At 32.7% G+C, this 13,563-nt stretch overlaps 1 long non-coding RNA gene across 1 annotated transcript; it reads left to right on the top strand.

Moving 5' to 3' along the window:
• The first annotated feature begins 1,721 nt into the window (after positions 1–1,721).
• On the top strand, positions 1,722–13,563 carry LOC121747548. Its single transcript, XR_006039220.1, has 3 exons — positions 1,722–1,865; positions 9,488–9,626; positions 13,294–13,563. It is a non-coding gene; the product is annotated as an uncharacterized LOC121747548 (long non-coding RNA).

Below are 13,563 nucleotides of genomic sequence, written 5' to 3'. Positions count from 1 at the left end.
AGTGGCATAGTGCGTGCACTAAAATTTGGAGGTATCGCATCTATAGAGTTTGGTGGAAATTTTTTCCGATCACAAAAGTTTCAAACTAGTGAGAGACTACGCTTGTGGTATAAACTACTACCGTGGCAAGAAGAGTTTCGTAGCCGATACTTTGAGCCAAAAGACTCAATACTTAGAGTCTTTTTCACCCAAGAGGAAGAACCTACTACAATAATTAATCACGCCAAGTTTAGAAACCATGTAAGCACCTGAAATAGTGCAAGGGAAGATGACCACCATAGAAGTGGAACCTGACTTGAGAAGTCAAATCGTGAATGCCCAGAGACATTATAGAGTCTTGGAGAATATGCAAATAAAGGTTAGAACAGGCGACCACGGAAACTACCGTGAGGAGGCTAATAATGCCCTCACTTTTACATAAAGATTGGTGCCAAATAATGAGGAACTCAGAAATGAGATAATGTGTGGAAATCACGACACCGCGCAGGGAATACTAAAATGTCCCAAGACATGAAAAATAAGTTTTGGGGCGAAATTGTTGAAAGAAAAATGTTACTATTAGTGAGACGATCGATATCGTGTGAAAAATCAAAAAATGATCAAAGAGGCCCAACAAAATTTTATGCAGATTTCCATCATATTGGATTACGGTTTATAGTAGTATGAGACTAAGTCTTCTTTTTTTTTAAAGTATCTTCTTCCGAAGCGATATCTAAGGTAAGTTAAAACCGCGTTAGAAAACGTTTCCCAAATGCTATATCTTGGAAAGTACGTGTTTGACCTAAAGCACGTAATCAAAATGAGGAAGTAAACCTAAATACAAGTTTAAGTCCAAGGAAAGGCTCAAAACTCGTTTTGGATCGAAAAGATGCAACGATTAGAGAATAAATTGTTCACCACATTGAAAGTCTTGTGGAGACACCAAAGACAAGAAAGGCAACATGAGAGCTAGACGAGAAAATGAAAGAGCAATTTCTAAATTTCGTTCACCTTGAATCTTGCAAAATTCAGGATGAAATTTCTTTTAAGAGGAATAGAATGTAATACCCCGTTCTATTAATAACGTTAGACGCTTGTCAATCTGTTCGTTTATCAAGTAAATGCTTATATTAAAGTGAGTGGTACTTTAAACTACCATCTTTTGTTACTATAAATCCTTTGGGGTTTTATTAACCAAGTACCAACGTGAAAGAGTAATTATGCTCAACGGGTTTGTCGTGCAAGGAAATACAAGTTAGTGAATAATTGTCCAAGTACAATTATGGCTCAAATAGATATTAAATGTCCATTTACAAAATTGAGTCATTTCTCTATATCTATATTATTACAAAGACGAGCTACACACAGTTGGTGCTCTATTATTGGAAAAACTCCAATTCTCAAAGCATGCTCCTGCGAATGAAAAGACCTGTCAACATGTAGTAATTTATACATGGTAAAAAGGTACTGACAAATAATGTCGTCAATAGTATGCATAGTGTCATGAATAGTATGAATCGTATCAAATAGTGGCTGCGTAGTTTTCTGATGCATATAAGAAACATGTTTTTAATCCTTCATTATGCATATCCTCATTTTCAAAGTTCACTGCAACACGGCAATTAGATGTTTACAAAATCATCATAAGTTTTCCCAAATTTCATGCAAATGAGCACGTATGCTATAGTGGTAGTACTTACTTCCTTGTCTGAAAAGAAGTAGTATAAAGCGGAGATGGTTTCTCACCTCCAATCACCCCTCAAACACTTCATACACTTATTTTCTTACCAATCTATTTTTATCCAAGTTATAAGCACAAAGGAAGGAGGCACCCGATAATTGAAGCCCTCATTGCTCAATCCAAAATCTTTTCTTTTCTTCCTTGGGTAAGTTCTCTATTAAAATTTTATATTCTTTTAGCATGTAGAAAAACCATATAAAACATAGACCAAAGTCAAGCATGCTCTCTTTATTATCAAATACGCTATGTTTTTATTTCAAACTCAAGAAAGTAGAAAAAGTTCCTATCATGTTTCAATTTGGGAATAAGCATTTTGAAATAGTAGTGACTTAGGAAATTAATAACGGTAAATCTAACCGTTCAAATGTAATTTCCTTCGGTCAAAATGAAGTAGAATGAGTTTTTACCTTGCCTTAAAATTTCAGAACGATCGGACAATGTTTTAACCTCAGATTGTGTACAAAACCGACGTTGCTACTGTTGAAACGGCAGCCACTTAAAAGCTTAATAATGGAAGATCTAACCATTGTATAATTGTATCGTTTGTCAATGTGTTCACTGAATTGTACTCAACCCTGCATGTATTTCTAAGTGTGCAGGGCTTACTCCTATGTCTATACAGTACTCTCGGAGGTTCATGTCTTCATACATGGAACCGCGTTCAATTGTTTCCGTTGTGCTATTTAAGCAAGTTAAATCCTACTTTCGAGTATGACTATGACAATTAATAAACAATATTATATTAACAGCTAACTCGAATCTTTATGATTGAGCGTATCCTAATCAAGTATTCTATTTGAGATGCTTCGTAATCATATGAATTGTCCATGTACCACTTCTCAATTTCTACACCTAATCACGGTTATCCGAGTTTTACTATTCTTAGTAAAATGTGGTCGTGACAGATAATGACCTTTAGGTGGGTAAAACTTGTAAAAACCAAAAGAACTTAACTAGATAGAAGATTGAACTTTAGTTAATTTCGTCATCTCACTGGATGAGAGGGGCACGAATTTTAATGATTAAAAACCATTAAGTTAGTCTTCTATTTAGTCTCCTTTATATATAGTTGTAATGGACAATATTAAGGATCCATGGAGGTGGGATTTCGGTGAAACCTGATGGACATTTACTAATTAAATTGAGCCCCAATTTAATTTAAATCAAAATAGAATATTATTATTATTATTATTATTATTATTATTATTATCCACTATAGCATAATAAGATTGACTGTCCATCCAATCCCAAATTACGAGTAATCCGGGCTTTGACTCTTTAATTTATTATATCTTGTGTTTAAGACATGAATATCCATTAATTAATTTAAGTCTGCTATTTATTATTTTGGAATAAATTCCAACCAGCCGGGTTTCTGAATTGTAAAACCTTTTTCGAACACCTCTTGAGGGTATTATGAAAACAGACTCACCCAACACATGATTCATTGCAATAACAATACTAGCTCCACTAGACATTGATCAGCACTACCCAAGACATCAAGATTCTTGGATTGCGAAAAATCCGCACCATTTGATAAATCAAAGTAATGCATAAACAATATCGTATGCTCAATGTTATGTCAACAATGACTAATAAATAACAATCATCGAGAGATTGTTTTTCAGTAAATTGCAAGAAAGACTTATCTCAATTGTTAGATCCTTCAGTGCTATACCACACCAGTGGTTTTTCTTCCTAAGGTAGGGATACATGCGGACTGACACTGCAACCTTTCGCGATAGGTAGCCAAAGCCTATCTAGGCTGTGAAATTTTATCTCTCTTCTACAGAGAACCAACTTAGTCACCTACTGTGAACGTCGTTTACGACCAGTCTACTATGAATAAGAATTAGACTTGTTCACTTTTTATACATTTAAATGTTTGAAAAATATCTTATAAATGCATAAGCAAACATCAATACGATAAAATTATTTCTTTTCACCTTGGGTTAAAAGTGAATTGTAGAGTTTATTGTATACAAGCAATTCTATCCGTGCAACATGCTCGAAATATGCTTTTCAGTATACCAATCCTAACATTTGCAACTATTTATGTGGGTTAAAAGTGGATTGTAGAGTTTATTGTCTCCTGGATGTCATACTTAATTTGATCCTCCAAACTCTTCCACATCTTCTACGTCATCTTTGTCAGCATTGTTTATGTGAGACCCAATTGAAGTTGAACTAAACCCATACAGACATATACAGTGGGGAATAATAAATTTTAGAATCCTTTTTTATGCATTTAGAAATGCTCAAAGCTAGAAATGGCGAGCAAAGGCCCAACGTTCAAACGGAGATTTAAATGGCTAGCAAAAACAACAAAGTAACATATTTTTAAATCAAATCATGAAATCTAACAGTCCAGATCATAGTTTGGAGTTTGTACAATATATAGAATTTGCATTTAATTACATCCGTACTATTAATATTATTTTTATGGCCTATAGATGTTACTTAATTTTTTAAGATTTATATTAATATATTTTTTTTGTGTATCGTACGAGTGTTACACTAGTTTATAGGCGGAGCCGATTTACGGGAGTATTAAGGAAGACACATCACTATTTTTATGAGAGCACGCTGTTAATTGAACCGTAAATATATAGATTGAAAGTCTCAAAAGAAAAATCATTAGAAATTTAATCTTCATAGAGGCACATTTTTAAAATATCCACAGAGGAACATTTTAAAATCTCCACGGAGGAACATTTTAAAATCTCCTTAGAGGAGCATTTTAAAATTAATCACAAACCGTTGCTCATTCAAATTTAAATTACAAGAATACTTGACCTTATTTGTTACAATAAAAAAAACATGATTTATATAAGTGAATATATATTTCCATAACCACAGCCTTAGATGCTTTGAGTGTGTTGTAAATTAAGTTCGATACTAAATTTAGAAATTATATATTAGTCAAACTTGAATTAACATTTAAAAATACAACTGGACTGCATATATATAGGTTATAATTTTAAGTTGGGACTTATAATTTGAAAATAACTTTTTAAAAATGTTTGGTAATACAAGTGGGGACTAGATAAAATTTATACTTTAAAATACCTACAGTCAACCATATACACTATGTGTAAGTAACATCTTACCAAAAAAATTACTCTTAATATGCCGAAGATACCAGATCTGGAGATAGTTCCGTCTTAAATATTTATTTCTTTTAGATAAAAGATTACACGATGCTAATTGCTTAAGAGATGTATCTTATTTCTCTCTCCATCCGCTATTAATTTTCACTAGTGTTTTTTTATCTATCCGTTCATTAATAATTGTTATACTTAATTTTTACTAGTTTTGATAATGAGCATGTAACATTCCTACTTTTTCTATCTCCTTTAGTTGTTATAGAAAGGAGGTCGAATTTGAAGCTCGGCGTTGACCAATAAGCATGAGTTGGCTAATAAGTATGACTTTGTCGATATGATGTTATATGATGCTCGGCGTTGACCAATAAGCATGAGTTATGTTTCAGATATATTTTATGATTAAATGAGGCTACAAATCTTATGTGATGCCATGTTTTGTTTTGAGAAATACCTATCTGTTTGTCTAGTAAGAGGTGCGTCCCTACTAATACCAATTATGTTATAATCGAATTCGGGTCTGGGTGTGGTGAGCGTCACTATCCAAGCTAGTGTACACAACATGTGGATCGGGAGCCTTCCTTCGAATTGCCTTTCTAGTGGACTCGAAATGTGGCCACATTCAAAGTTCATGTATAGTTCCGATATGGTCTATGGGGCCTATCTGGAGTGGTTGTTGCCACGTATGGTTAATCGAATTCGGGTCCCAATGTGGGGAACGTCCCTACTTGGACTAGTGTACACCATGGCCCGTGAGTCATCGAGCGGGTTGGCTGGTTATTGTGACCATGGGTGGTGGCCACCTTCCCGGCACCAGAAAGAACAGATATGACAGTTTTTCAAAGAACTCAAGTATCAGCCGAAGTTTCATGTTTTTTATTAAATGATATGGTACTTTCTGGAAAAACATAAAGATCAGTCGATTGATCTATTTTACAAAATGGAATGATTTTAGTGTACAAGGTCTTTTTTATGATTAAACCCCGAGCTCACTCAGAAATGACTTGACATAACAATTTTTATGGCAAATGTTTTAATCTACTTTATGAAAGTATATTTGGCATGTGTTCATTGAGTACATCAAGTACTCAGTCACGCATATGTTTTAAAAATGTGCAAATTGTGCATTAATGATGATGGACGGTACTGATTGGATGCATCATGTCTCCATACATGATGTCATTCGCTCTTGAACGCTTCCGCTAAAATAATTCTTTTCTATTGATATCACATATTATTGATCTGAGTTTATGTACTTATCGAGATGATACTCTAATTTTATTCAAGTTATTTCCATTATTTCGAGTCAAGTCGAATTAAACCTTTTCCCCCCTTTCTTCCCCACTTCTTTAATCCCCCACTGGTCGCGTTCAACCGTTCTTTCTATCCACAGAAAGGGCGGGCGTGACAGAACCACATATTCTGCTAATCCGTTCTACTCACATTTTATACTAAAATATATATATATATATATATATATAGAGTCGTGATCATATGATAACCCCTAAATATCGTAATAACCCTATAACCAAATCTGGACCACACATATTTCTAATCATTCGGTTGAGATTCAAACATAGATTTACTTCATAAAAAAAAGCGCGGGGTAAAACTGTCATTTCTCTCATTTAATTTCTGAATTTTGCCAAATATCACCTAAAATGATAAAATGATACGTTTATTGCATAGAATGATAGTTTTGAGATTCAAACTTAGATTTACTTCATAAAAAAATGCGCGGGGGTAAAACTGTCATTTCCCTCATTTAATTTCTGAATTTCGCCAAATATCACGTAAAATGATAGGTTTATTGCATAGAATGATAGTTTTGCCGGATAGAATGATACTCTGAGTTGATAAAATGATACTTTTGACTGACTGATAAAATGATAAAATGATAAAATGATAGGTTTATTGCATAGAATGATAGTTTTGCCGGATAGAATGATACTCTGAGTTGATAAAATGATACTTTTAGCTTATAAATGTTAGGTTTATTGCATAAAATGATAGTTTTGCCGGATAGAATGATACTTTCAGCCGATAGAATGATAGTTTTGTCGGGGTAGAATGATACTTTCAGCCGATAGAATGATAGGTATTTTTGGTGTATAAAATGACATTTTTGTTTAATAAAATGATACTTTTACCTGATAAAATGATAATCTAAGCGGATAAAATTACAGAAACCTTATAAAAATGATAGTTTTTCCGGATAGAATGATACTCTGAGTTGATAAAATGATACTTTTAGCTTATAAATATTAGGTTTACTGCATAAAATGATAGTTTTGCCGGATAGAATGATACTTTCAGCCGATAGAATGATAGTTTTACCCGGTAGAATGATACTTTCAGCCGATAGAATGATAGGTATTTGTGGTGTATAAAATGACATTTTTGTTTAATAAAATGATACTTTTACCTGATAAAATGATAATCTAAGCGGATAAAATGACAGTAACCTTATAAAAATGATACTCTGAGTTGATAAAATGATACGTTTACTGCTTTGTATGTTTGTATATTATGTATTGTGCCGATTATATTAGGTTTATTGCATAGAATGATAGTTTTGCCGGATAGAATGATACTCTGAGTTGATAAAATGATACTTTTGACTGACTGATAAAATGATATATGTTAGGTTTATTGCATAGAATGATAGTTTTGTCGGATAGAATGATACTCTGAGTTGATAAAATGATACTTTTGACTGACTGATAAAATGATAAAATGATAGGTTTATTGCATAGAATGATAGTTTTGCCGGATAGAATGATACTCTGAGTTGATAAAATGATACTTTTGACTGACTGATAAAATGATATATGTTAGGTTTATTGCATAGAATGATAGTTTTGCCGGATAGAATGATACTCTGAGTTGATAAAATGATACTTTTGACTGAGTGATAAAATGTTAAAATGAACGAAATTCAGAAATTAAATTAGCGAAATTTGGATACGTAAATTTTATCATGAGCGAATTGACATATTTACCCCCACGCTTTTTTTTATGAAGTAAATCTAAGTTTGAATCTAGACCACGTGATTTTAAAAATGTGTGGTCCAGATTTAGTTATAGGGTTATTACTGAAATTGGGGTTATCATTATAATGCACCCCTATATATACATATATATATATATATATATTTATATATATATATACATATATAGAGGAGCGTTATTCTCCTATTCATCCCTTAGATCCTTTATTCTTCTTAATATGGGCCGTTAGATCTCATTCATCAACGGTCCAGATGATCTGCATTATTACACTATAATGGTGCATTATTAGTCGGTGTGCATTATTCAACTGAAAATCTGCATTATTACGCTATAATGGTGCATTATTAGTCGGTGTGCATTATTCAACTGAAAATCTGCATTATTAAATGACATGTGGCATCAATCTAACCGTCGGATGACAAAATCGTGGGGCTGAGATTAAGAAGGAAAAAAGAGGAAATATGCAAAAAGGAAATGAATACATCCACATATATATATATATAGGAATGTAATCAAATGCAAACTCTAAATATTGTAAAAACTCCAAACTATGATCTGGACCGTTAGAAAATGTCAACAAATGACAAAATAACATCAACAGAAAATATCAACACAATGTCCACGGTTGATACCATATTGGCATTGCGTTGACATTGTGTTGACATCAAAATCTTGAAATTTTACACTGTGTTTATACTGTGTTGAAAAGTTTGGAGTTTGTACAATATATGAGTTTGCATTTTATCACTACCATATATATATATATATATATATATATATATATATATGGTGTCACCTTAATTAAAGTGACAATGTAACACCATTTATAGCCATCTGATCTCCTATATAGATGACTGAGATTGAATTGTAGAAACAGAGTACGGATTGCTTGGTTATTAACAATTGATTGCTTATAAGGGTAATTATGTCTTTTTGCTTAAATTGAAACTGGATTGGATTGGGAAATTTCGATAATTTTGGCGTTGATTCATAAATCTCTCTCCCACTCTGCAATAACTCTCACCCACTATCTAGAAAACTGAATCGACCATTCTCTCTCCCCAATCAACCTCTCTCTCTAGAAAACTGAATCGACCATTCCAATAAATTTGTGCGTTGATTTGCATAATAATGTATTTTTAATTTCTTTTTAGCTAGTATTTGTTTCTTTGTAGTTGCTCTATTTAGGATATAGAATTGATGTATAATCAATGACTTTGTGGATTGCGTTTGTGTTACTTTTGTGCTTGCTTTGTTATGGCATTGAAAGTGCTTGATATATGAATTGTTGTTTCATGTGGTTGCTACATTTAAAACTGATTAGTATTGGGTCGGATTCCTATGCTGCGAATCTGGTCAGGTGTGGTATGTTATCTGATATATGTCATTTTTAAAAAAAATACGCGATGTCGTTGGGAGTTGTTCCTAGAAACCATGACGCTTGATTGAGCCTTAGTAATTTCTTGGTTGTATTATATTGTTTGCTTGGTTGGCAATTGAAACATGTACACTTTGTAAATATTCAGCAAAAGTGAAATTTTTTTGCTTATTAATAGCTGGAAATTTGCTTGTTCATATCTTATTATCTGCTTAGACGATTGACGCTTTTTTGCTCAAGAGAAGTCTTAGTTTGTTTGTAATTATTTGGTAGTGTAATTATACAATGGTGAGAGAGAGGAAGGCAACCGAATAGCTTGAGGTAGAAGAGGAATGCAAAAGATAATCTGCAGAAGCTGGAAGTCGGTCAGAAAATGTGGGTGGATCAGGGGAGAATTCTGAGAAAGACAAAGGTATTAATAGTTGGTTACTTTTTGTTATGAAATTGCTGCTTTAGCACTTGTTCAATGCTGATAATTGTTCAATACAATTAAGTAGATTGATAATTGCTTTTTCTGTGTGTTATAATTGTCTGATAAGCATTAAAAATGTGGGTCAAAAGACATTTCTTGTTCAGTGTGTTAATGGATGGGAATGTGCTTGTTAATACATTATTATTTAGCTATTTCGAACTGTGTGCCCTTTGGAATTGCTTGATAAACATATTGCTTGTTCAACATGGTAGAATTGCTTGTTAAGAGTGTTAGAATTGCTTGATAAATGAGTTGCTTGTTCAGAGTGTTAGAATTTTTGTTCAGTATGATCGAATTACTTGTCCAGTTTGTCAGAATTGCTTGTTCAAGCTTATTAATTGCTCTGTTAATGTTCACTTTAATAAAGCATTGAAAATGTGTGAAAAGACATGCATATAGTTTGTTTACTAATGGTTGGGAATGTGTATTTTTATAACATCCCTAATTTTTGTGACTCTTTTTATATGTTTATTTGGAATTTTCAAATATGAAACTTTTGTTTCTATGAGATTAAGTGAATTGTGTGAAATAATTATCGGCCCTTCCTAATTATTGAAATAGTATTTCATTTCTTGGATTTAATTCATTGTTTTGGGATATTTATCCAAATTAAATCCAAACCAAATGATCCATAAATGGTACTACATGAAATTCGAACTCTAGCCTATCATCCTTGGGAGTTTCGAAAATCTCCTATTTAAAATAGGAGGATGAATTATTTTCTTTGATTTAATTGGTGCTTTGTTGACTCCTTTCTTTTGAATTAAATCCAATTAAATCATGCCACCTATTATTTCTTCACCCAAAATAAATAGAGAGTTGAAATATTTCCTTGGCTATTTAAGCCTAATAATTTTCGGCCCCTTCACTAATTTTTGGAGGATAATTTATTTGTTTCCTATTTTATGGGATCCCTTTTTATTCAATTAAATACCATACTAATACCTATGCAAAATTAATTGGGGATGTGAACATTTCCTTATGTTGTATCCTTCATGTCACACACCCTACACTAGTATTTTTCCTTGTGGGAATATAATTATTTGGTACCTATTTTATGGGAGCCTTTTTCCCATAAAGAAAATTACCAAATTTAAATCCTATTCTATTTAATTGAGGATTTAAATAATTCCCTTGTGCAATTCCCCTTAAATTTTCGACCCTTACTTCATTCTTTCCTACTTGGAGATTCAATTTATTTTGTTTCCTTGTTTGTAGAATATCCATTGTTTTATTTCCTAAATTGTGGATTTATTTCTCTCCAAGTAAATATCAAATAATTCCTTGTTGAATTTACAACCATAATTTTCGAAAATTTGGCTTCTTTTAATTGTGGGATATTGATTTATTAGCCTATATTTTATTCCTCCACAATTAATTAATTATTTCACCTATGGACTTAACCCTAGACTATAAATACCACCTAAACAAACCCTAGCCCCCATTCTCCCTCACTCCACACGTTTTTTCCCCCTCCCTCTCTACAATCTCTCCAAAAATCCTCCATCCAATTCTTGTTCTTACATCCGTTGAAGTTTATTTTCAAGAGTCTCTGACGAATCACACCGTTTCTTGTTTCTACCGATTCATTTTGTCAAAGAAGGTATATTTGCTTCACTTTCCCTCATTCTTTTCGTTTGAACCATGTTCTTGAATCCTACATGCATGTAGTGGGTGTAGGAATCATAGATCGCAATGTTAATCGGTGGGAAAGTGAGTTTGCTTGAGAACTTTGATAGTTATGCGATTTTTGATTGAATTGTGTGAAGTTTGATTTGAATCTTTGGTGAATGATCTAAGTTTATGTGCAAACATGTTTAAGAGTGTCTTATCAAGCATGATAAAATGATACTTTTGACTGACTGATAAAATGTTAAAATGAACGAAATTCAGAAATTAAATTAGCGAAATTTGGATACGTAAATTTTATCATGAGCGAATTGACATATTTACCCCCACGCTTTTTTTTATGAAGTAAATCTAAGTTTGAATCTAGACCACGTGATTTTAAAAATGTGTGGTCCAGATTTAGTTATAGGGTTATTACTGAAATTGGGGTTATCATTATAATGCACCCCTATATATATATATATATAGAGAGAGAGGAGCGTTATTCTCCTATTCATCCCTTAGATCCTTTATTCTTCTTAATATGGGCCGTTAGATCTCATTCATCAACGGTCCAGATGATCTGCATTATTACACTATAATGGTGCATTATTAGTCGGTGTGCATTATTCAACTGAAAATCTGCATTATTACGCTATAATGGTGCATTATTAGTCGGTGTGCATTATTCAACTGAAAATCTGCATTATTAAATGACATGTGGCATCAATCTAACCGTCGGATGACAAAATCGTGGGGCTGAGATTAAGAAGGAAAAAAGAGGAAATATGCAAAAAGGAAATGAATACATCCACATATATATATATATATATAGGAATGTAATCAAATGCAAACTCTAAATATTGTAAAAACTCCAAACTATGATCTGGACCGTTAGAAAATGTCAACAAATGACAAAATAACATCAACAGAAAATATCAACACAATGTCAACGGTTGATACCATATTGGCATTGCGTTGACATTGTGTTGACATCAAAATCTTGAAATTTTACACTGTGTTTATACTGTGTTGAAAAGTTTGGAGTTTGTACAATATATGAGTTTGCATTTTATCACTACCATATATATATATATATATATATATATATATATATATATATATATATATATATGGTGTCACCTTAATTAAAGTGACAATGTAACACCATTTATAGCCATCTGATCTCCTATATAGATGACTGAGATTGAATTGTAGAAACAGAGTACGGATTGCTTGGTTATTAACAATTGATTGCTTATAAGGGTAATTATGTCTTTTTGCTTAAATTGAAACTGGATTGGATTGGGAAATTTCGATAAATTTTGGCGTTGATTCATAAATCTCTCTCCCACTCTGCAATAACTCTCTCCCACTATCTAGAAAACTGAATCGACCATTCTCTCTCCCCAATCAACCTCTCTCTCTAGAAAACTGAATCGACCAATCCAATAAATTTGTGCGTTGATTTGCATAATAATGTATTTTTAATTTCTTTTTAGCTAGTATTTGTTTCTTTGTAGTTGCTCTATTTAGGATATAGAATTGATGTATAATCAATGACTTTGTGGATTGCGTTTGTGTTACTTTTGTGCTTGCTTTGTTATGGCATTGAAAGTGCTTGATATAGGAATTGTTGTTTCTTGTGGTTGCTACATTTAAAACTGATTAGTATTGGGTCGGATTCCTATGCTGCGAATCTGGTCAGGTGTGGTATGTTATCTGATATATGTCATTTTTTAAAAAAATACGCGATGTCGTTGGGTGTTGTTCCTAGAAACCATGACGCTTGATTGAGCCTTAGTAATTTCTTGGTTGTATTATATTGTTTGCTTGGTTGGCAATTGAAACATGTACACTTTGTAAATATTCAGCAAAAGTGAAATTTTTTTGCTTATTAATAGCTGGAAATTTGCTTGTTCATATCTTATTATCTGCTTAGACGATTGACGCTTTTTTGCTCAAGAGAAGTCTTAGTTTGTTTGTAATTATTTGGTAGTGTAATTATACAATGGTGAGAGAGAGGAAGGCAACCGAATAGCTTGAGGTAGAAGAGGAATGCAAAAGATAATCTGCAGAAGCTGGAAGTCGGTCAGAAAATGTGGGTGGATCAGGGGAGAATTCTGAGAAAGACAAAGGTATTAATAGTTGGTTACTTTTTGTTATGAAATTGCTGCTTTAGCACTTGTTCAATGCTGATAATTGTTCAATACAATTAAGTAGATTGATAATTGCTTTTTCTGTGTGTTATAATTGTCTGATAAGCATT

This window comes from Salvia splendens, chromosome 9, assembly GCF_004379255.2.
Source record: "Salvia splendens isolate huo1 chromosome 9, SspV2, whole genome shotgun sequence".
In the NCBI taxonomy this organism is placed as follows: Eukaryota; Viridiplantae; Streptophyta; class Magnoliopsida; order Lamiales; family Lamiaceae; genus Salvia; species Salvia splendens.
This window is presented reverse-complemented; position numbering and strand designations above follow the sequence as displayed.